Raw genomic sequence first — 21,807 nt, forward strand, 5'->3', positions numbered from 1 at the left:
ACGTTGGGAAAAATGTTTTTGTTTGTGATAATACTTTTTTTTGGTATTATATATGTTTTGATTATAATGATTGATCATTAAAGTGTTATCAAAGCTGGTAAAGTTGCAGCTAGTTTTAATGATTTTGTATACCGAGGGACATAACCAACATTTTTTTTTTTTTTTTAAATAATATAATAAATACAATTAATTAGAAGAATTACAAAATAAAATAAAAATTATAAATAATAACACAAATAATGAAATAAAAATTATAAATAATAACACAAATAATGAAATAAAAATTATAATATTTGAAAATAAAGATAACTAAATAAAATAATAGTGAAAGATGTAATTATGTTGGAAAAAAATTGTTTTGTTTTTTTTGTGATTGAAATCACTATTATTAATATAATAACAAATATAATAAAATAATAATTAAAATAATAAAATGAGTAAAATAAAACAAAATGAGAAAAAAACAATAGGAAAATACATAATAATTAAAATAAGAAAATAATAATGAAATATATAAAATACAAAAATAATATAATATGTAATGAAATCACAAAAACTAACTTATAAAATAAAATATATATAAAGAAATGTAATATAAAAACAACTTTTTTACTAAAGCAAGAGGGATAAAATTAAGAATTAAATGCATTATTTTTTTCAACTATTTTTATCGGAAACTTTAAAACAATATTGAATAAAAAAATTGGACAAAAAAAAAATATAATAACAAATATAATAAAATAATAAAAGGAAATAATAATAATAATAATAATAATAATAATAATAATAATAATAATAATAATAATAATAATAATAATAAAGAACTAAATAAAATAAAATAATAAACTTGAAAATAACATATACAGATTTGTAATATTAAAAAATATGTTTTATTAAAACAATAAAAATAAAGTAAGTAAGTAAAACTTTATTTATATAGCACCCTTCTCAACACGAATGTACTTTACATACAGTAAAATGTAGAATAAAAGGCATAAAACACAGCAAGTAAAAGATAGGATAAAACACCAATGAGAAACAGCTACAAACTCACCTCCTCCTCCGACGCCCCAAAAGCCTGTCGGAAAAGGTGAGTCTTTAGCTGTCCCTTAAAAACCTCCACTGAGACAGAGGCTCTCAGTTTCTGGGGGAGTTCATTCCATAGGGGCCACCGCCTCAAAGGCACGGTCCCCCTTAGTTTTTAGCCTGGTTCAGGGCACCCTTAAGAGTCCTTGCTCGGAGGACCTCAGGGCCCGGGTTGTCCTGTGAGGGTGGATAAGGTCGTTAATGTTGGCGGGAGCTTGGCCATGGACAGCTCTATATGTGTAAACCAATACCTTACATTGGGTTTTGAGATGGACAGTATAATAATAAGGGGGGGGCAGAAAGGATCGGAGTGATGTGGCATGTTTTTTAGACCGAGTGAGTGACCTGGCTGCAGCATTTTAGACCTGTTGTAGCCGGTTTATTGATGTTTTGTTGAGCCAGGAGAACAGAGGCCTGTACTACGACGCCGGATTTTTGCTTAGCGGGCTGACTTCAGGGAAAACTCGGGCTTTCCGGTCCTACGACGCTGGTTCTCTTTTTAGCGGGCTAGATCTCCATGGTAACTTATGCTGAGCGGCTAACCTCCTCGGGAGGAGGTTAGGTTGCAGGCTAATAGATAGACTCAGTGAAAGCACCGCCTGCTGACCAATCAGAGCTCCGTGTGCGGAGTTTAAAGCGATCAAGTCATATTACAGGATAGAGGAAATACAGAAAAACTGCCGTTGCAGGAAAGACGGCCGGCAAAAATCAACTGACTGTGTGAACGTGAAAATTAATAGAATATCCCCTCCCATCTTCAGAGCAATCTGACTATTATAACATTAGCGTTAAGAAAGCTTACTTAAATGTCTGCCACAACATAAGTAACCGGATCAGAGTAACATTACGTACAGTCCGCAGCACTGTGAGTGCAGACGTCGATGTGTCCCATTATCATTCATATCATATCACATCATAATGTATCATATATTTCCTTATTTGAGTCAGCTTCTTGAGCCGTATCTGGCCGTGCAACACTCACAGTGTCACATACTGTATGCAGAAGTATTATTTTAAGCAACACATTAAGTTGACGAAACACTCGAGTCAAATGTAATTAAAGTCAGATCCACTCGTGTCTTAGACGGGGCAGTGATATCATAAACCTGTTAATGTACGCATTCAAACGCTTTTTCTTTTACCAGCTGTATTCACCTTGCAGGTGCAGCTATGTGGCTTTTATCCTGGATAAAGTGTTTAAGTCATGGATGTTTAAAGTTTAACTTCTTCATATTTGGCTAATATTAAAGTTCCCTTTTCATTCAGGAAGTATGACGCTGTGCTGTCAGTACGCTTGTCCATGTTTGTGATTGGTCGAATGCTCCAAATACCACCCCTTTCATGTGAACGCGCACCTAACTAGATAGGACACGACTGGCTTGAGCGATCCACTTGATAACCAGCGTCGTAGTACAGCTTAGCCAGAGCGCGTATGTTTTGGATTGGGCCAACCGGCTAACTCAAACATATCCAGGTTAGGAAAATCCGGCTTCGTAGTACAAGCCTCAGAGCTTTACAGTAATCAAGCCGGGATGAAATAAAGGCATGGATAGCCATCTCCAGTTCTGCATTGGATAGAAAACCCCTGAGCTTGGCAATGTTCCTGAGGTGGAAAAACCAGGTACGGGTCAGGAGTTTGATGTGTTTGTCTAGCATAGACTGATCGAAGGTTACACCAAGGTTTTTTATGTTTGCCCTAACGTTACCACTAAATGAACCCAGGTGGCTTGCTACCTTAGAGGCGATGTTATCAGCCGCTGAGATCAAGACTTCCGTTTTTGATGCATTGAGCTGTAGGAAGTTGCTTGACATCCACTCCTCAATTGCAGACAGACATGTAATCACCAGGGTGTTTAAATTCTCAGTTTTGACGGGTTTGAAAGAGAAATATATCTGGATATCATCTGCGTAACGGTGATACGAGACACCATTGAATTGGCTAATTAAGGGGCCTAATGGGAGCATGTAAAGGGAAAAAAGAAGGGGGGCTGAAACAGAACCCTGGGGCAGGCCGCAGGATGGGGGAGTGCTGTGTGATGAGAACGGGCCCACCGCCACGGAGAAACTTCTCCCACTGAGGTACGAGGCAAACCACTTGAAAAACATATATATTTAAAGAAATGTAATGTGAAAATAAAATGTTTACTAAAACTAAAAACACAAAGTGGTAAAAATAAGAATTAAATACATTATTTGTTTCAAACGTTTTAATAAAAAACTTGTTCCTTAACCTGTTACGCACCGCCCCCCCCGGTACCGGGCGGATAAACGCGTCATTTGCAGGAAACAACGTCTAAGGAATCTTAATATTTAATAAACTATGAATGTTTTATATCCATGTAACGGGAAGAAACTCAGCTAACTGATCTTTTTAATTTTTTTTCTCCAAAAAACCCCCACAATGCTAACACTCAGCCTCTGAATTATCCACGAGCGAAAGAATGTAACCTTTAACTGCACCTAAACTCACTCATAACTCCCTTATTACTTATCCTAGATGCACAGCCAACCCATCGATTAGCATCTCCTGGAGACACAGAATCGTTTGGTGCCCACCTCAACACTCAGTGATAAACATTTGCGACTCTATAAACGAAAGCGTACATCATAACATGTGGAGCTAGGTAGCTAGAAACGCTAACATGGCTTACCTTGGTCAAAACTGGTCTTCAATGGCATTAAAACGATAAAAAAACGATGCTGCAGTTAATCCATAGGTTAATCCAATGTGTCTGTGTTCTTCACAACGTGTGTGTGTGGGGGACTCCCCCTTCGATTCTATTGGCTCTAACGGTCAGAAAGAGGTGTCAACCATCAAAATCGAGCAAGGGGGGCAAGAGATATGGAAAAAAAAACATTTTCACCCAAATCACCTCAGAGGTGGGGTGGTTTTGGCTAAACCTCTTTAAAAAGGTAAAATGTCACTTGTTTTGCATCAATCTTGATACAGGGTACTTATTATATGGTGTACTTTGGATTCCTACAGCTTTTAGTCTACTAACCCATCATCCAAGGGTAGTTTTCACTATCTGTAAAAAATAATTTTTGGACGGACACTATAATTTACAGTTTTTTACTATGTAAAATCTGAATTTTCTTTAAAATAAAAAACATCTATATTGATTCTGACACTTCTACATCCAACTCACAGATGTAACCTTGCTTTGATAAAAATAAATTATTCATATAACCCTTTTAGAAGTTAAGTTGTCGTCATTTGTTTTGGGCATGTCATTTTCGAGCCTGAAACATGAAAAACAGGCTTGGTGCTTAACAGGTTAAGCCGCATTCCCCCGTGGAAAAAAATCGCATCTGCAAGAAACAGCGTCTGAGGGCTTCTTAACATTTAAAAACCTATTAATGTGTCATACCCACTTAACGGGAAGAAACTCAGCTATCAGATAATATTAACAATTTTTTGCAAAACGAAACATAAGGGTAATAACAAAGGCTCTGAATTAGCCCTGAGCAAAAACATGCTAACACACTTAGCACAGAACTCACGTTAAAATACCCTTATTACGTATCGTATCTGCACAAACAAGATATCGATTAGCAATCTGAGATTGCACAGATTCGACAGGTATTGAGATCATTACTGACCGATCCGAACTCGCGACATGAGAAGCTAACACAGACATCACACCACGTAGCCAACACGGCAATATGTCTTACCTTTGTTGTTTTCTGATCAAAAGTTGTCTTCAATGGCATTAAAACGATAAAAACGCTGCTGAAGGTTAATCCAATGTGTCTGTGTCACTTTGAAATGATTTCTGATAATCCATCAGCAATAAACCTAGTTTTCAGAGCGTAACATTTTCAGAGGTTTCGCTTTGGGCAAACTGCGTGCGCATAGCTCTCACTCCTCAATGGTAACGTGTATGTGGAAATTCCCCTTCGATTCTATTGGCTCTAACGGTTCAAAAGAGGTGTCAATCATAAAAATCGACCAATGGGTTCCAGAGAAACGGCAAATACACCCATTTCCACTCAAATGACCCCAGAGGTGGGTTATTTTTTGCTAAACCTCTCTAAAAAGGTCAAATGTCACTTGTTTTGCATCAATCTTGATACAGGGTACTTATTATATGTTATAGTTTGGACATAACCTTTTAACATTTTAAATAGCACTTAATGACTGGAAATGACAATAAATGAAAATGTAAAACGAAAAAAGCGATCATGAAAATGTTTCCAATAAATGAATAAAATAATTTTTTACCACTTTGTTGTTCAGATATATCACATATTTGTAACTGAATGATGCATTCATTGAAACAAAACACAGTATAAACTGAGGAGTGACTCTCGTGAGTTTCATGTGTTTTCTTCACTCCGCTGGGAAACTGCTCTCATTTCTCGAAGCTTCAGTTACAGCGACCTCTCCTGGCGAAGTGCAAGGCTGCAGTGGGTTTAACGTATCTTTGCCTTGAAAAATATTCGATGCACACACACACTAAGACTGAATATCATGTTCTATTTGCAATTAAATATTGATAATTGTGTGTATTGGGTTATTGAGAAGAGACTAGAGAGTGCTGGAATTTTTTTTGGGCGGAGAGGGCCTTTTATCAGTTAATAAAGTATTAAAGTTGAAAAGGAATGATTCAAAGTTCATCTGTTCCGGGCTTTGAACCAGCTGCGCGGAGGACATCGCCGCTTCGGGCCGCTGGCTCTATCCACTGTCTATCCACTGGGCTATCTATACCTTAAGCTATTCATATGTTTTTTATATTCGTGTTAATTGTCTTTTTGTTCACAACTTCTCCACATTTCGAAGTGTTCCCCGAGCCAGAACGACCTATCTTTCTTCCTGGCTTGCTCTATAATGATCCAATTAAAATGCAATACCAACAACAACTCAACAGCAACAACGCAAACTACCCACACATTGCGCATTGTTTAGAGAGGTTATAAGTGTTGAAGCGCTCAAATTCGAAACTGTTTCAACCTGTCACCTGTCAGAATAGAGACGAGGCAGTGCATTGAATCGCGTGATTGGACCGCGAACCAGTCAAGTGATTCATTCAGGAAATGAAGCAGTTGCTGCTTGGACGTCATATGTCACGTGATTTGAAGCAGTTGCTGGTTCGGACGTCATATGTCACGTGATTTGAAGCAAGCTTCGAATCACTGCTTCTATGGAATAAGAAGTCCAGGGTTGAAGCTCCGTTCAAAGCTTCAGTGTCAAACTGCCATCACTACTGAGAAGGCCAGGGTTGCCAACTTTGGGTACCTGGCTGTAGTGAGACTTTGATATCATGGGTTTAATTCGGTTTAATTACACATATGCGCACGAAATGACTGCTATCGTGTCAGCAGCGGGACCTTAGCATATAGGATATATATACAATATATACAAATACACAATAATGGACACAGACTATAAAGGGCACACAGTTTCATTCACTAATGAAAGTCAAACATGTTTGTTTCCACTGTTTTATTGTGTGCCTGTCGCGATAAGCAATTCATTGATTTATCGTACGATAAATAAAAATGAACTCGATAACTTTTCTGACCTCGATAAATTGCCATTTACATGAGGATGTGATTAGCAGTTTGAAAGGATGTACTTGAATTATTATTATATATTTTCATTATGTCAGTGGTCTAAAATGGTCATACAACGGTGCCGACAATATTATCGTTTATCGCAATAATTTCCGGGAAAATGTATCCAACAAAATTAATTATCGTGAGAGGCCTATACATGAAACACACACACACAAACAAATCTACAGACTTACTCCAAACTGCCAAATATATTAATTAACACACTCTCACTCTCATATACTCTTTGACTCTATTTTGGCCAAGTAGAACAATAAGCAGCAGACTTTTACTTTTTTATAATTTCTACTGGATCTTAGATCTGCGCATGCGCAATACGGGTCGGCAGTTGCGGCTCCAGAGTATTTTTGTTGCGTAATCTATGGTAGGGCTAACCCTTACAGTGGTGGGGCTCAAGTCAGTATTTGCAATGTAATTACATACACGCTCCCCCCGACAGTGAAACGCCACGCGTGAGGTTTAGATTATTTCCCTGTCTCTCTCAATCCAAATTGAACTGTATGAAATAAAAAGGCACATTTGTCTTGTAGTAAATAAAAAGGGCGACCTGGAGCCAATCCTGCAATTTCCCCTTAAGTGAAAGAGTTGACATGCTGAAAACCCAACCCCTGCAGGGGGGTCTGGGGGATTCTCCCCCAGGAGATTTTTTTAAATACTAACATAAAATACACATTCTGGTACTCTCTTGAGAAGAAAAATAAATCAATCTATTACTACACGTCACGACATATTTAAAAAAATGAATGCCATTTTAGTTTTGTGTGACTTTGTTCTGAAAGCTGAACCTGCTGCTCCTCACAGAGAGAAGAGGGAAGAGGCTGTGTGAATAACTTTACATTGTGGATAAGGGTGGATAGCCCCCATTGTTCTGTGTGTCAAAATGAAAGACAGCCCACACACCTATCAATCATCAAACCGTGGGGTCTTATTTCATTACGTGTTGATTTCAATCAACACGTAATGTTGTATCGATGTATAGAGATGTACTACCGCAAAAGTATTCTCCGTCGGGACTTCCTGCAACAACACCACGCCGTTATCGTGATTCTGATTGGTCAGAAGACATTATCAAAGATGTTCTATTGAGAAGAAGATCACTACGTGACAAAAGTTTTCAAAACCGTTTCTAGTCTTCGGTATTCTTGTTTTTGGCGTGAGAATAGTTTGGGCAGCGTGAGAGCGTGAGATTGAGAGTGAAAGCATGTGTCACACGCCAGATGCGTGAGAGTTGGCAACCCTGTTAAGGACCCAGACATCATGGCCTCCGCAACTCCGGAGGATTTACCGGAGAACCGGGAGGGTTTAGCGGCCTCAGGAGACACCGGGACACCGAGGGGAGACACATGGACACCGGGGGGAGACACCGAGATGGACGGATGTGGGAAAACAACCTTCGTTCAGGTGAGTTAGCACCGGGAGCTAACGAGAGCTATCGGGAGCTAATGGGAGCTAACCGGAGCTGATGTGAGCTAGCTGCTTCTGCCAGGGGTAAAAACAGTATAAAAACAGTATTAATATAGTATTAAAAACTGTATTAAAATAGTATTAAAAACAGTGTTTAAAGTGGTATTAAAACAGTATCAATATAGTATCAATACAGTATTAAAACTGTTTAAAACAGTATAAAAGCCTGCATATAAAACAGTGTTTCAGCACAGGCTGTACAACAGAGGTGATTACATAAATACACACTGATCCAAGTTACTGTGAGATATTAGTAGATGACAAGTTAGAGCAGGCGCCGTGGGAATTGTAGTCTTTTATAGTGTGTTGACTACAAACGTTACAATTAGGTGGCCTTTCTTATGAAAACAAAATACTGGCTCTAACACGTATATAACCTAAGATTCTCGTAGACTGGAATCTTAAGTACAGTTCTGGAGTAAATGTACTTAGTTACTTCTCACCTCTGCTATGAACTTACAAAGTAGCTGTAGATTTGTTTTGTTGTGTCTGTCGGTTGTATTGAGTTGTCTTGTTTTGTGTCAGCTGTAGTTGTGTTGATTATTTCAGAGACACAGCCGGAGAAGGAGCTCTGAGAGCAGCATGGAGGAGAACAAAGAGACCCCTGGAGCTCAGGTCAGTGTGCACTTCATCACAATATATTCCTAACACTGTTATCCCCAAATGAAAGATCACAACCTGTTTATAAAATACAATATTAATGCACACTATGGTTGGATATAGGTTAGAACGTTGTTGTATACGATACGATAATACTTTAAAGGTCCCATGTCATGGCCATTTCCCCCCCGTCACTATACCCGAAATACGTCACTATACCCAAGAAGTAAACAATGGAAAAAGAGACATCTCCAACGAGGCGTTCTGGGGCAGCATAGACAGGTCTTTTCTGTGTTAGAGTTTACTCGCTACAGGGTGTACTTTGAGGGTTAGTGACTCTGCAGACCGTTTAAGCACCGCCTGCTGACCAATCAGAGCTCCGTGTGCGGAGTTTAAAGCGATCAAGTCATATTACAGGATAGAGGAAATACAGAACTGCCGTTGCAGGAAAGACGGCTGGCAAAAATCAACTGACTGTGTGAACGTGAAAATGAATAGAATATCCCCTCCCATCTTCAGAGCAATCTGACTATTATAACATTAGCGTTAAGAAAGCTTACTTAAATATCTGCCACGACATAAGTAACCGGATCAAAGTAACATTACGTACAGTCCGCAGCACTGTGAGTGCAGACGTCGATGTATCCCATTATCATTCATATCATATCACATCATAATGTATCATATATTTCAGCTTCTTGAGTATCTGGCCGTGCAACACTCACAGTGTCACATACTGTATGCAGAAGTATTATTTTAAGCAACACATTAAGTTGACGAAACACTCGAGTCAAATGTAATTAAAGTCAGATCGTGTCTTGGACGGGGCAGTGATTTCATAAACCTGTTAATGTACGCATTCAAACACTTTTTCTGTTACCAGCTGTATTCACCTTGCAGGTGCAGCTATGTGGCTTTTATCCTGGATAAAGTGTTTAAGTCATGGATGTTTAAAGTTTAACTTCTTCATATTTGACTAATATTATAGTTAACTTTTCATTCAGGAAGTATGACGCTGCGCTGTCAGTACGCTTGTCCGTGTTTGTGATTGGTCGAATGCTCCAAATACCACCCCTTTCATGTGAACGCGCACCTAACTAGATAGGACACGGCTGGCTTGAGCGATCCACTTGATAACCAGCGTCGTAGTACAGCTTAGCGAGAGCGCGTATGTTTTGGATTAGGCCAACCGGCTAACTCAAACATATCCAGGTTAGGTTGAACCAGCTTCGTAGTACAGGCCTCTGGTAGCATTGCAGAACAGACACAATCACAGATGTAAAGAACAACAGAATAATTTCTCTGCTCGACCAAAAAGACCTAAGGCAGCAGAGAAAATACATTCTTTGTTTTGTCCTTTTGCACAGATATTCAATATGCTCTTTCCATGACAGCAGACGGTCAATCATTACACCAAGTATTTGTATGAAACTCCCTGCTTGATTTGATCTGTATGGATGACAATGGGGACTTTATGGGAGTCAGATGGTGAGCCAAAAACGATTTCCTCAGTTTTCCTGGTGTTGATCTCAAGTAGAGATGGCAAATCCGGATCCTTTTACGGACTCAGGGTCTTCTGAGTCAGTCATTGAAGAGATCCGGATCATACGAGTCATTTGAGTCATATGAGTCAGCATCACCAAGACCGTAGAAATCCTATCGGTGAAACCGAAAAGTTGATGCATTTCACGAGCATATTATTATTCCATATATTTTGAATATATATATATATTTGTATATATATATATATAATATCTGCATGTATATTTTCTATTTCGACATGTATATTTTATATTTTATATTTTATTTTCTTTTTCTTTCTATTCTTGTATATTTTGTAGTTTTGTTTTATTGTAAAATGCCTTATGCTGCTGTAACAACAATTTCCCAATTTGGGATCAATAAAGTACTATCTATCTATCTATCTATCTATCTATTAAACTGACGTTATATTAACCTCCGCTACACAGTGTACTTTGCTTTAATAAAAAATGTTGATCACAAAAAAAAGGGTTATTTTGCGATTTGGCAAATCTGAGTCTGCTGTTGACTCGTGCATGAGGACGAGTCTGCTGGATCTCTGGATCTGCTGCTATATACGGCTCTGAGTCCGCACGAGTCTGCTCTGCTGTGTGTTGCGCACAGTGAGTCAGGCTTTGCGAATCTGAGTCTGCTGTTGACTCGTGCATGACGACGAGTCTGCTGGATCTCTGGATCTGCTGCTATATACGGCTCCGAGTCCGCACGAGTCTGATCCGCTGTGTGTTGCAGCGAGTCAGGATTTGCGAATCTGCGAATCTGCGAATCTGCTCGTGCATAATATAGCGCGGGAGCCGGGTGCTGGAGGAGGGGCTATGCTCGTGCACATGACGAGTATGGATCGCTGGATCTGCTATGCTATTACGGTTAGGAGCCGTCGGCTCCTCTGAGTCCCCACGAGTCTGCAGGAAGTTTCACTGATCCGCGTCCCCTCCCCTGAGCCAAACGATAACTTCTGGCAGGCAGCTATCCTGTATACTTGCTAAAGGGTAGGCAGATGGACTGGGGTACGTTGTAATGTGATTTTACATGTTATAAAGAGAGTAGCGAGTGACGCAATTTATAGTTTTAATTTGTACGTCACACCAAGTGTGGGACTCAAGGACTCGGGTTAATGGAGAGGGGAGACTCGTCACGACCAGCTCATTTCTAGGATCCGGGTTAATGATCCGGATGAATCAGGACTCGCCCATCTCTAATCTCAAGAGCATTGTTATCAGTCCACTCGACCACCTGATTTACAGCCTGTTGGTGCAGCTCAGGGTCGTCTGTGTTACTTAGCAGAGATATTATTGCAGTATCATCAGAGTACTTAATTATGCATTTATGTGGTGTGTTGGTACGACAATCATCAGTGTAGAGCAGGGGTTTTTCCTCTTAAGGGCCATTTCAATTTTTACAACATCCTCCGAGGGCCGTACACATTACTGAACTCAACCTTTGCTTAAAAAAACTAAAATCACAGCCCATTCATTTCACATTTCTTTCATGCTGTGCAAAGAAAAAGCAACCTCTTAATCCAGATATCTTACCATGACTCGCGCATGCATGCATGTGCACGGTTGTGGCATGACCACCACAACAGAAAGATATGGACACAACATGTGTGCAGATGTATTTAGTTTCCTATCCATGTGAAGATGATTTAAGTGGGGGGGGGGGGGGGACCTAACCTCTAGGGGGGTCCGGGATGCATGCTCCGCCGCGAAGATTTTTTAAATGTTGAAGTTAAAAGCATCAATCTGGTGCACTTTGAGAGCGACATTAAGAGATCTATGGACACATCTCTCAACACCCATATGAAACAGAACTGTAAGCAGATTTCTTTTTCTTTATGGATATTTTACAAATCACTCTCCTTTCAAACTGTATTCTTGTTTATTAATAACAACTTTTTTTTTTTTCCTCTTATTTTTGTATAACTATAATGATCATATAAAGGTGTGCCTTTACCTCACTGAGCTGAGGTTATCTGAGCCTCTGTTTGATAGGAGAGAGCTCTCATCCACCTGGTTGTAGAAAAAGCTCATTATATTTGTTAGCATAGCTAGCTAACCAGATGCTAATAACGCCGCTCTCTCGCTCAAACAAAATGTGCTCGTGCCACACACACACGCACACGCACACACAGAGCCGAGCTTGAATAACACACAAAGACCCAGAAGTAATTGTATTGTAATGTAGCATATTCTTTTCGATGGCGTCATTGACTGTCTGACAGATGAACAGATCGCCACTGGGCTTACAACTAAAGACAAAGCTATGCAAAAACTGCGGCATGTGTACGGCTCCTTATGTGTACTGCAATTTGTGAAGGGCTGGAGCGGCGTTCTGGTGCGTTCCGGCAGCACTACAACTTAATACACCTGTTCTTATTATACGTCCATGTTACACCCCTATCAGACGAGACATATACCACGTGATGACACGTTAGGCTTGTGTTGTGTTTCAGGTGTACTGAAATGTTTTTCTGACCTGCATCGGGGTGGCTGAGTTGCAGCTCGTGAACACAGTCAGCGATGGAGCCGGCCGCCAGTGACGCTCTGCCGCTGGGAGGCACGTAATCAACAAACAGTAAAATACAAATTATCTAGGCAGATAGAAGAATGAAAGGGTCTTAACGTCATGCCGAGAATTTCTACGTTGGGATTGCAGGTTTTACATTTTACTGAGTATGATCGGCACCACAGATCATTAATATACACACAAATACCGCCTCCTCTGGTATTCCCCGAGTTCACATCCTTGTCTGCTCGAACAAGGGGGAATCCGGTGTCTTCCCATTTCGCCCCTTCCCAATTCGCCCCTAACCATTTCGCCCCTTTTTTACATTAGGCATTACATTACATTACATTTGTATCCCAAGCGACTTACAATAAGTGCATTCGACCAAGAAGATACAAACATTAAGAAAACAGAATCATATAAGTACATTAGGTTTCATAGAGCCAAACCATTTTAAGTGCTACTCAACTGGCTTTAGATAAGCCAGTCCTTTGTTAGTATATAAGTGCTTTTTATTTTTATATATTTTTTTCATTTTATTGCTCGAAGTGGAGTCGAAAGAGATGAGTTTTCAGTCTGCGCCGGAAGATGTGTAAGCTTTCTGCTGTCCTGATGTCAATGGGGAGCTCATTCCACCATTTTGGAGCCAGGATAGCAAACCGACGTGTTTTTGCTGATGGGAACATGGGTCCCCCTCGCAGTGCGGGTGCAGCGAGCCGTTTGGCTGATGCAGAGCGGAGTGCACGTGCTGGGTTGTATGGTTTAACCATGTCCTGGATGTAGGAAGGGCCAGAACCATTCACAGCATGGTACGATTCTAGCAATTACTGGAAGCCAGTGAAGTGAGCGGAGGAGCGGGTTGGTGTGGGAACATTTAGGAAGGTTGAAGACCAGACGAGCTGCTGCATTCTGGATGAGCTGCAGAGGTTGGATGGCACATGCAGGTAGACCAGCCAGGAGGGAGTTGCAGTAGTCTAGGCGTGAGATGACGAGAGCCTGGACCAGAACCTGCGTCGCTTTCTGGGTCAGAAGGGGATGTAAGAAATTATACTTGATTTGCTTGGTCGTGTGTCTTAGGGTTAGGGTTAGAGTTTATAGATCTAATGATGCATCCCATGAAGCATTGCATGAAGTCTGTTGACGAATCAGAGGCTGTTGTTGGGGCTGCATCGGACAGGGTGCGAAACGGGAATAAACCGGTGAATCCGGGTACTTCAAAGAGAGATTCAGGCATTGTAGATTGTAGCCAACTTTCCGTGAAACATAATAAAGAGGCCTCACGAAATTCATGACAGTACCTTGTGTATGTCCTTAGTGTGTCCACTTTGTTGCTCAATAGGCGCGTTCACACCAAGTACTTTGCAGTACTTAGTTCCAGCACTCAGTGCCCCGGCACTTTTTACCCCAGGGCACTAAGTACCACACCGGAGTACTTTTCCCTGAGGGAAGATTACGCAAATGAGTCGCTGACGTCACTTCTTCTTCTGCTTTGGGTTTACTGGCAGGCCACAAAACACTTCACGGCGAGTACAGTAGGTGGCGGTATGCACCTTAAAGTTGTTTGCAATCCGCTACAAAAACAGGAGAAGAAGAAGAAGAAGAAAAACTTCCCGCGTATACTGCGACACCCACCCACTCGCTGTACATTAGGCGTCTGTTGTTTACCTTCCGACCTCAGACATGATGGAGATGGAGTCGACTGAAGTTGTGCTGTTTGTGCTCATGTTATACAGCTTTGTAACTGAGTTAATGCAGCCTGAGCAACTTGCGTACAATAACAAAACAAGCCGAGCACGAGTGGTGGTGGAGAACGCTTTTGGCAGACTGAAGGGCAGGTGGCGGTGCTTGATGAAAAGAAACGACTGCAAGATGGACAAGATCAAAATCCAGGTGGCAGCATGTTGCATATTACATAACCTTTGTGAAAGTAATGATGATGAGTACAGGGACGAATGGACTGCCTTACCGGCGACCCAGCTTGATGGGCCAGCGCCAGCCATTGCCGAGGCTGGGGGGCAAGACACACGCACAGCCCTTATGAGGCATCTGAACAGCGTGTAAATTGTACATTGTAAACATTTTGACAATAAAGCTGATCTTTTGTACAGTGCTTTTGTTTCTCTCTTTTATTTTCCAGTCAAGACAGGCAACATTACAATAGTGTACAGTGTGGCAATATAATAACAATAAACTGTGCCAGGTGTGTTGTATGCACAGTAAATAGGCTCAGCAGCAAACCCACCTTTATTATTTATTATATATATATCTTCCTGAGACCCACTGCATCCGTCTGCCATAAACACTATGGAAACCTACATGTTAGTTTCGGCCCATACTGGACTCCATTTTGTGTTGTGTAAAATGGGGGGGGAATTCAAAGTTTGCAAATCCCCATGTCCTCCTCAGAGGATAATCATAAACACATTTAGTTTTAGGTCAAATAATATTTAAAATTATATAAATTATCATATTTGTGTATGTGCCCCTGCCATTCCTCCACAAGGTTGCAACATTGATGATAAATAAATGACAAATAAAGCTTCGCCAGTTTATAACCGATGAAACATGATGGTATCAGAATAATCACTTACATGTGATGTATAGGATGCTACACAGGTCACTAAAGATAAAGTGTCAGGAGAAATAAGCAAGATACAGGATCTGTTTAATCGCCATGTAGGTTCTCTTTATTGCACTCTCAAGATATAACAGTAAATAGAAGTTCACATTTTTTATGTAAATAAAATAGAAGTTGTACATGTAAGTTAACATTATCAATATAAAATAAAGTGTCAGTTGTATCAAGACTATATAATAACAGTAATAACAATAATATAAAATAAACTGTCCCAGGTGTAGGGATAGGCTCAGCAGCATACACACCTTAGTGCAAAGTTGTGTGTCAGTATTAATAAAAACAATACAAAATGAACTGTCCCAGGTGTAGGGATAGGCTCAGCAGCAGACATTGTTAACAGTGGCAACTATAGGGAGGAAGACCTGTTGGCTTTCACTAGCTGGGAAAGCACTTCCAGAAACCCATTCTGAAAAGTGGTTTGTCGCTCATCCTGCACCGACACTTCATCCTGGTGCTCCTGGCGCTCCATCTGCCACTTCAGCCTGGCGCTCCATCATCGTGAGCATCTTGTCCTCCGTTTCCTGGGCCTTGGTTAACAGCACCATCTGATCCCCGTGCATCGACTCTTTCACCACGGCACGCCGGTCCTCCAACGCCTCGACGGTGTCAAAGAAATTCACATGCCGTGCCCGCTTTCCTCAGAGGGAAAATAAGCAAGATACAAGATCTGTTTAGTCGCCATGTAGTTTTACAACATACTAGGAATGTGTTTACTAGTCAACATTGGACAGGGTGCAGGCCGGGACAAGACAGTGTACACAATGCAGGTGTATAGTAGAAGATAATATAGGATCAAATAGCATAACATATATATATATACACACACACACACACTGAGTGTGTGTAGCTGCCGCTCAAAGTGCCCTTATTTATTGTTTTGTATTTTTGAAGAGTGCTTCAAAAATACAAAACTAGTCCTATATGCTACAGGACAAAGTAGTCCTGTAGCATACAGGACTACTTTGTTTGTAGTCCTGTATGCTTGAACTTTGTTTAATGTTGTTGAGGCAAGTTTTCTTACCGGAAGTCATGTGACCTCTAGCCCGGATGTTTACAATGTTTGTGAGAGAGTAAAAACGGCGCGGAAATGTGTAAACGCCGGTCTAGGCGAATACGTTTTCACGCTGTTTCATAATTGTACCAAGAAGGAAATAAACGTGATTGTGAACATCAGTTCGATGCGTAACGTTCTTTCAAGACCAAGTTACAGTGTGTGTACCTTTGCGTTTGGTTGCTGGTAAGGGGGACGAGCAAGCGCTGTGATCTGGAAGGGAAAGCTCGCTTGTTTCTAATCCTGAGAGTTGTCCAGCCTCGCCTGAAACACACGATTAGTTCCATGAGTTAGTGAAGCAAATTACAGAAACACTGCACAGTTATTCACAAGTCAAAACGTTTTCATAGCGGCCGAGAATATCTAGCTAGCTAGATGTTATTAGCCAGTTCAGCCTAGCATGGCTAGCTTGATCTACTGAGCAAATAAAAGTACATCTGAGACCATTATTGTGCAGATTAAAACCCCAGTGCATGTAGTTGATTTTACCTTCGTCGTGGTCGCCCACTGAATCCGCCGTTTGAGCGGCCACCCACACCATCGTGCCCGAATCGAAGGTCGATGCTGTCCCGGAGAAAAGGTCTGTGGCCTAGCAGAGCATCCAAGCGCTCGTACCATTTACTGGTCTTCCGGTCGTTACCACGCCGACACCTCCTCATCACTCCACCGCTTCGATTATTTATTGATGCTTGCCATAACTGCTTTCAAAACAAACTACTCTCCGTTGGTGCGCTGGGTTTTTGTAGCGAGCAAATAAAATGGCGGCTCTACAAAACATTTCAGAGTTTTACGGGGCGCGGTTTGCAATTCGCCCAGCCAATCAGAACTGGGGCACTTTTTTCCCCAAGGAAAGTACGATCTCTCAGCAGGCACTAAAAATGGGGGTGATGAAGTACTCTTTTTGGTGTGAACGCGACATAAGGGGTACTAACGGAACTAAGCGCGAAAAGTACTCCGGTGTGAACGCGGCTAATGAGCGCAGGTTTGTGAGAATGATGGATGGAAGTGGTGGCCGGCTGAATCTCCGCCGTAGGCGATTCTGAACGCCTCCCCTCCTTCCTCGTCTCTTTTTGCTGGTGTTTCTAAGCGGCTCCCGAGGGATGTCATCCAATATTGAAGAGCACAGATGGCTTGGTGTATTCGTAGGAGGCCAATCGCATTGTAGCTCCAGCATAGCCTCACGGCTGTAGCAGCGTAGAGGCCGGGGCTCCTCGCACTAACCTGTTTGTGCTGTCACTCAGTTGTGTCTTGGAAAGTTGTATGGCCAGACATGGTCCGTAGAAGGCAAATGTAATCCACAGGATCAAAAGCATGGTCTCTCAAAATGACGTTTCATATGTCTCAAAGTTTAGACAATAATTAGACCAAACAAACAAACAAAACACAAGACGAACGGAACATACTGAGACGCGCAGTGACAGGATGCCATCTCCCTCTGTCTCCTGTATATACCAGAGGTGGGAGTAAGTCATACATGTGCAAGTCTCAAGTTACTGGGGTGAGAGTCAAGCAAGTCAAGTCATACCAAATCCTGATGAATAACCCCAGTTTCTGCATTTATATCAGTTAGAAGACATTGGTTTTGAAAAGTAGAGTTTTATTTTCAACACTTCTGAAATCATAAAACAGGTAATAGTCAAATAGTAATAATCGGGCAATTCAATGTGTGTGTGTGGTTAAAACGTAGCAGCCTGCGGTTGCTCTTTAGCTATCATAATGAAGGTAAACACAGTGAAGTAAACAGTAAAAGGCACAGCTCTTTGCAGCTGGTGCTGCTCTTCTCAGATTCTGCTGAGTTACACGTTACTGTCTCCTGATGCTGCAGAGATTTCATGAAGTGAAGGAGGTTTTCCTTCTATAAAACAGCTGTGGGCAGCAGATACTGTGAGAGTCACGGACATTAATTCATAGATCAAGGCAGACTGGTTCACAGACTCTCCTGTTTTGCCGATCCGGTGCTTAAACAAATAGCTCTCCTGGCCGAAATGTCCCTAAAATGAGCTCTGAGTTCGAAATATATCTCAAATAATGTATGCACTGCTATTTCCCCACATAAACATAACGGTCTGCAATGAAACGGTTGTCTCCTGTGCGCTCCACTTCCTACTTGGCGCACCGGTAACTTTCTAATGCGAACGAGATACTTTCTCTCTCTCTTTATTTTTTCATTGCCTTTAAGGGGCTTCGTACAATACAAAAATAAATGCAAACATTTTATTTAAAAAAGTTAAGTCCTTTCGAGTCATCTGCCTCAAGCCTAAGTCAAGTCTCAAGTTGTGAATACCAAGTCAAAGTCAAGTTTTCAAAGTCTTTTATCAATGTTAGTCGAGCAAGTCTCAAGTAAAAAAACATGCGAGTCAAGTCATGTGACTCGATTCAAGTCATGTGACTCGATTCAAGTCATGTGACTCGAGTCCCCCACCTCTGGTATATACTGTGGTTAAAATGTTGTTGTATTACTGTATCAAATATAATGAACACAAACAGTAAGTAAAAGTAGTATTTTGTTAACTCAAGGTTTATATTAAGTGAGTTTTTATTGTGTTAACTGTATATGTTTTTATGCTTTTTAGATTTACTTTCTCTCTTTCTCTGTCCGTCTGTTTTAGAAACCGAAAGAAAGAGAGAAACGTCAGCATTGTGATGAATCCTTTACATCATCTGGAAATGTAAAGCTCCACCTGCTTAATCATACTGGAGACAAACCGTACAGCTGTGAAGAGTGTGGGAAAACGTTCATTACATCAAGTAATCTCAAAACACATCACCGTATTCACACTGGAGAAAAACCGTATTGGTGTGAAGAGTGTGGGCAAACTTTCACTCAATCAGGTAATCTCCAATCACATCAACATATACACACTGGAGAAAAACCGTACAGCTGTGAAGACTGTGGGCAAACTTTCACTCAATCAGGTAATCTCCAATCACATCAACGTATTCACACTGGAGAAAAACCGTACTGGTGTGAAGACTGTGGGAAAACATTCACTACATCAGGTACTCTCCAATCACATCAACATATACACACTGGAGAAAAACCGTACAGCTGTGAAGACTGTGGGCAAACTTTCACTCAATCAGGTACTCTCACATCACATCAACGTATTCACACTGGAGAAAAACCGTATTGGTGTGAAGAGTGTGGGAAAACGTTCACTCAATCAAGTGCTCTCAAAAGACATCACCGTATTCACACTGGAGAAAAACCGTACAGCTGTGAAGACTGTGGGCAAACTTTCACTCAATCAGGTACTCTCACAACACATCAACGTATTCACACTGGAGAAAAACCGTACTGGTGTGAAGACTGTGGGAAAACATTCACTTCATCAAGTAATCTCAAATCACATCAACATAAACACACTCGAGAAAAACCGTACAGCTGTGAAGAGTGTGGGAAAACATTCAGGACATCAGGTCATCTCCAATCACATCAACGTATTCACACTGGAGAAAAACCGTACTGGTGTGAAGACTGTGGGAAAACATTCACTCAATCAAGTGCTCTCAAAAGACATCACCGTATTCACACTGGAAAAAAAACGTACAGCTGTGAAGAGTGTGGGAAAACATTCAGGACATCAGGTCATCTCCAATCACATCACCGTATTCACACAGGAGAAAAACCGTACAGCTGTGAAGAGTGTGGGAAAACATTCACTCAATCAAGTGCTCTCAAAACACATCAACGTATTCACACTGGAGAAAGACCGTACAGCTGTGAAGAGTGTGGGAAAACGTTCATTACATCAAGTGCTCTCAAACACATCAACGTATTCACACTGGAGAAAAACCGTATTGGTGTGAAGACTGTGGGCAAACTTTCATTCAATCAGGTAATCTCACAACACATCAACTTATTCACACTGGAGAAAAACCGTACTGGTGTGAAGAGTGTGGGAAAACATTCACGACATCAAGTAATCTCAAATCACATCATCGTATTCACACTGGAGAAAAACCATAGTGGTGTTAAGAGTGTGGGAAAACGTTTTCTCAAAGTATTCACCTTAAAGAGGACCTATCATGCAAAATGCACTTTTTGATGTGTTTTATACATAAATATGTGTCCCCGGTGTGTCAGGGAACTCACGCAGTGTCAGAAAATAAAACCCTCTCTCTTTTCCTCCGTACCCAAATCTCTAAAAACGGGGCTACAACAGAGCTGATCCAGATTTGCCATCCGCTATGACGTTATTTACGTCATAGCGGATGGCACCCACGGCCCTATCAGAAAGTTGCTATCAGAAACAATTCCCGACGTGTTTTGGACGTAATATGGCCTTTGTTTACATTAGCAAGCATCGCTAACACTCAGAGCTAACCTGTACTGTAGAGCACATGTGTAAAGAAGCAGGAAATAAAAAGGAACTCACCTTGTGGTAAACCAGTAAGAGAGAAAGCCTTTGAGCTCCATACTGTTTCAGAAAGAATCCTTGATAATCCATGATATGGCGTTTCATCACCGCAGTATTTGGTTTAGACAGTAGCTGCCGAGTCCTGCATGAGCTCAGACCCCTCCTTTCTTTAAAAAAAAAAATGTTTTCCCCTGAATCAGCACTTTTGAAACAGGAAGTGAAATACAGGGATATGAGGCATGGCTAGAATTGTTGATCTGTTTGGTATTTTGAGCAAAAAACTTCATAGACATGTTTTTTATATATTTTTTTATATATCTGAGACCTATGCTATTGCCTAAAAATAGCATGATAGGTCCACTTTAAAATCCACGAGCGAATCCACACTGCATCGTTTTGAATAACTACGAGAGCCAAGCTAGCTGTTTGCTCCTCCTGATGTCCTGAGAGCTGTATTGTTATATTTTAAGAGTCTTTCTGAATTGAAGTCTGACTTCAATTCACAGTCAGCCTCGTTGTATGTCCCTGGACAAGCCCTGAGGTCCTCCTCGGCTTTTTTAATATCGCTAAAATCCCCCAAAATAAAATGGGTGAGGCTTTTATCCACTACGCTCCCAAACTATGGAACACCAGGAAATATCAGAGAGGCTCAGTGGACATTTTTAAAGCCTTCTAAAGACACATCTCTTTAGATTAACTTTTTATTTTTATTTAAATGGTCTTTTAGTCTTTATTATTTACCTACTTTTATATTGTTTCATTTATGATATAGGAAGGGTTTTATCTTATATTAGTTATTTAACAGTTTCAATAACATTTATTTTTACGTTTTTTGAAATATTTTGACCGTTTAAACTTTATTAGAATTATGACGTTTTTATTACTATTCATTTTAGTTTGTATTTCTGTTGTACCTATATGTTCACTTTACTTTATAGGGTTTTATATTGTTGCATCTATTCACCTGTCTTGTGTCTTATCTTTCT

The 21,807-nt window shown here is 40.7% G+C and overlaps 1 protein-coding gene and 1 pseudogene across 1 annotated transcript in view; one reads left to right on the forward strand and one right to left on the reverse strand.

The window, feature by feature from the left end:
• LOC117477333 (zinc finger protein 850-like) overlaps positions 1-21,807 on the reverse strand; it is a 195,115-nt gene that overhangs the window by 105,866 nt on the left and 67,442 nt on the right. The window lies entirely within an intron of this gene.
• LOC117477334 lies at positions 7,913-20,528 on the forward strand (annotated as a pseudogene).

The sequence above is a fragment of the Trematomus bernacchii genome, unplaced genomic scaffold (assembly GCF_902827165.1).
Source record: "Trematomus bernacchii unplaced genomic scaffold, fTreBer1.1, whole genome shotgun sequence".
In the NCBI taxonomy this organism is placed as follows: domain Eukaryota; kingdom Metazoa; phylum Chordata; class Actinopteri; order Perciformes; family Nototheniidae; genus Trematomus; species Trematomus bernacchii.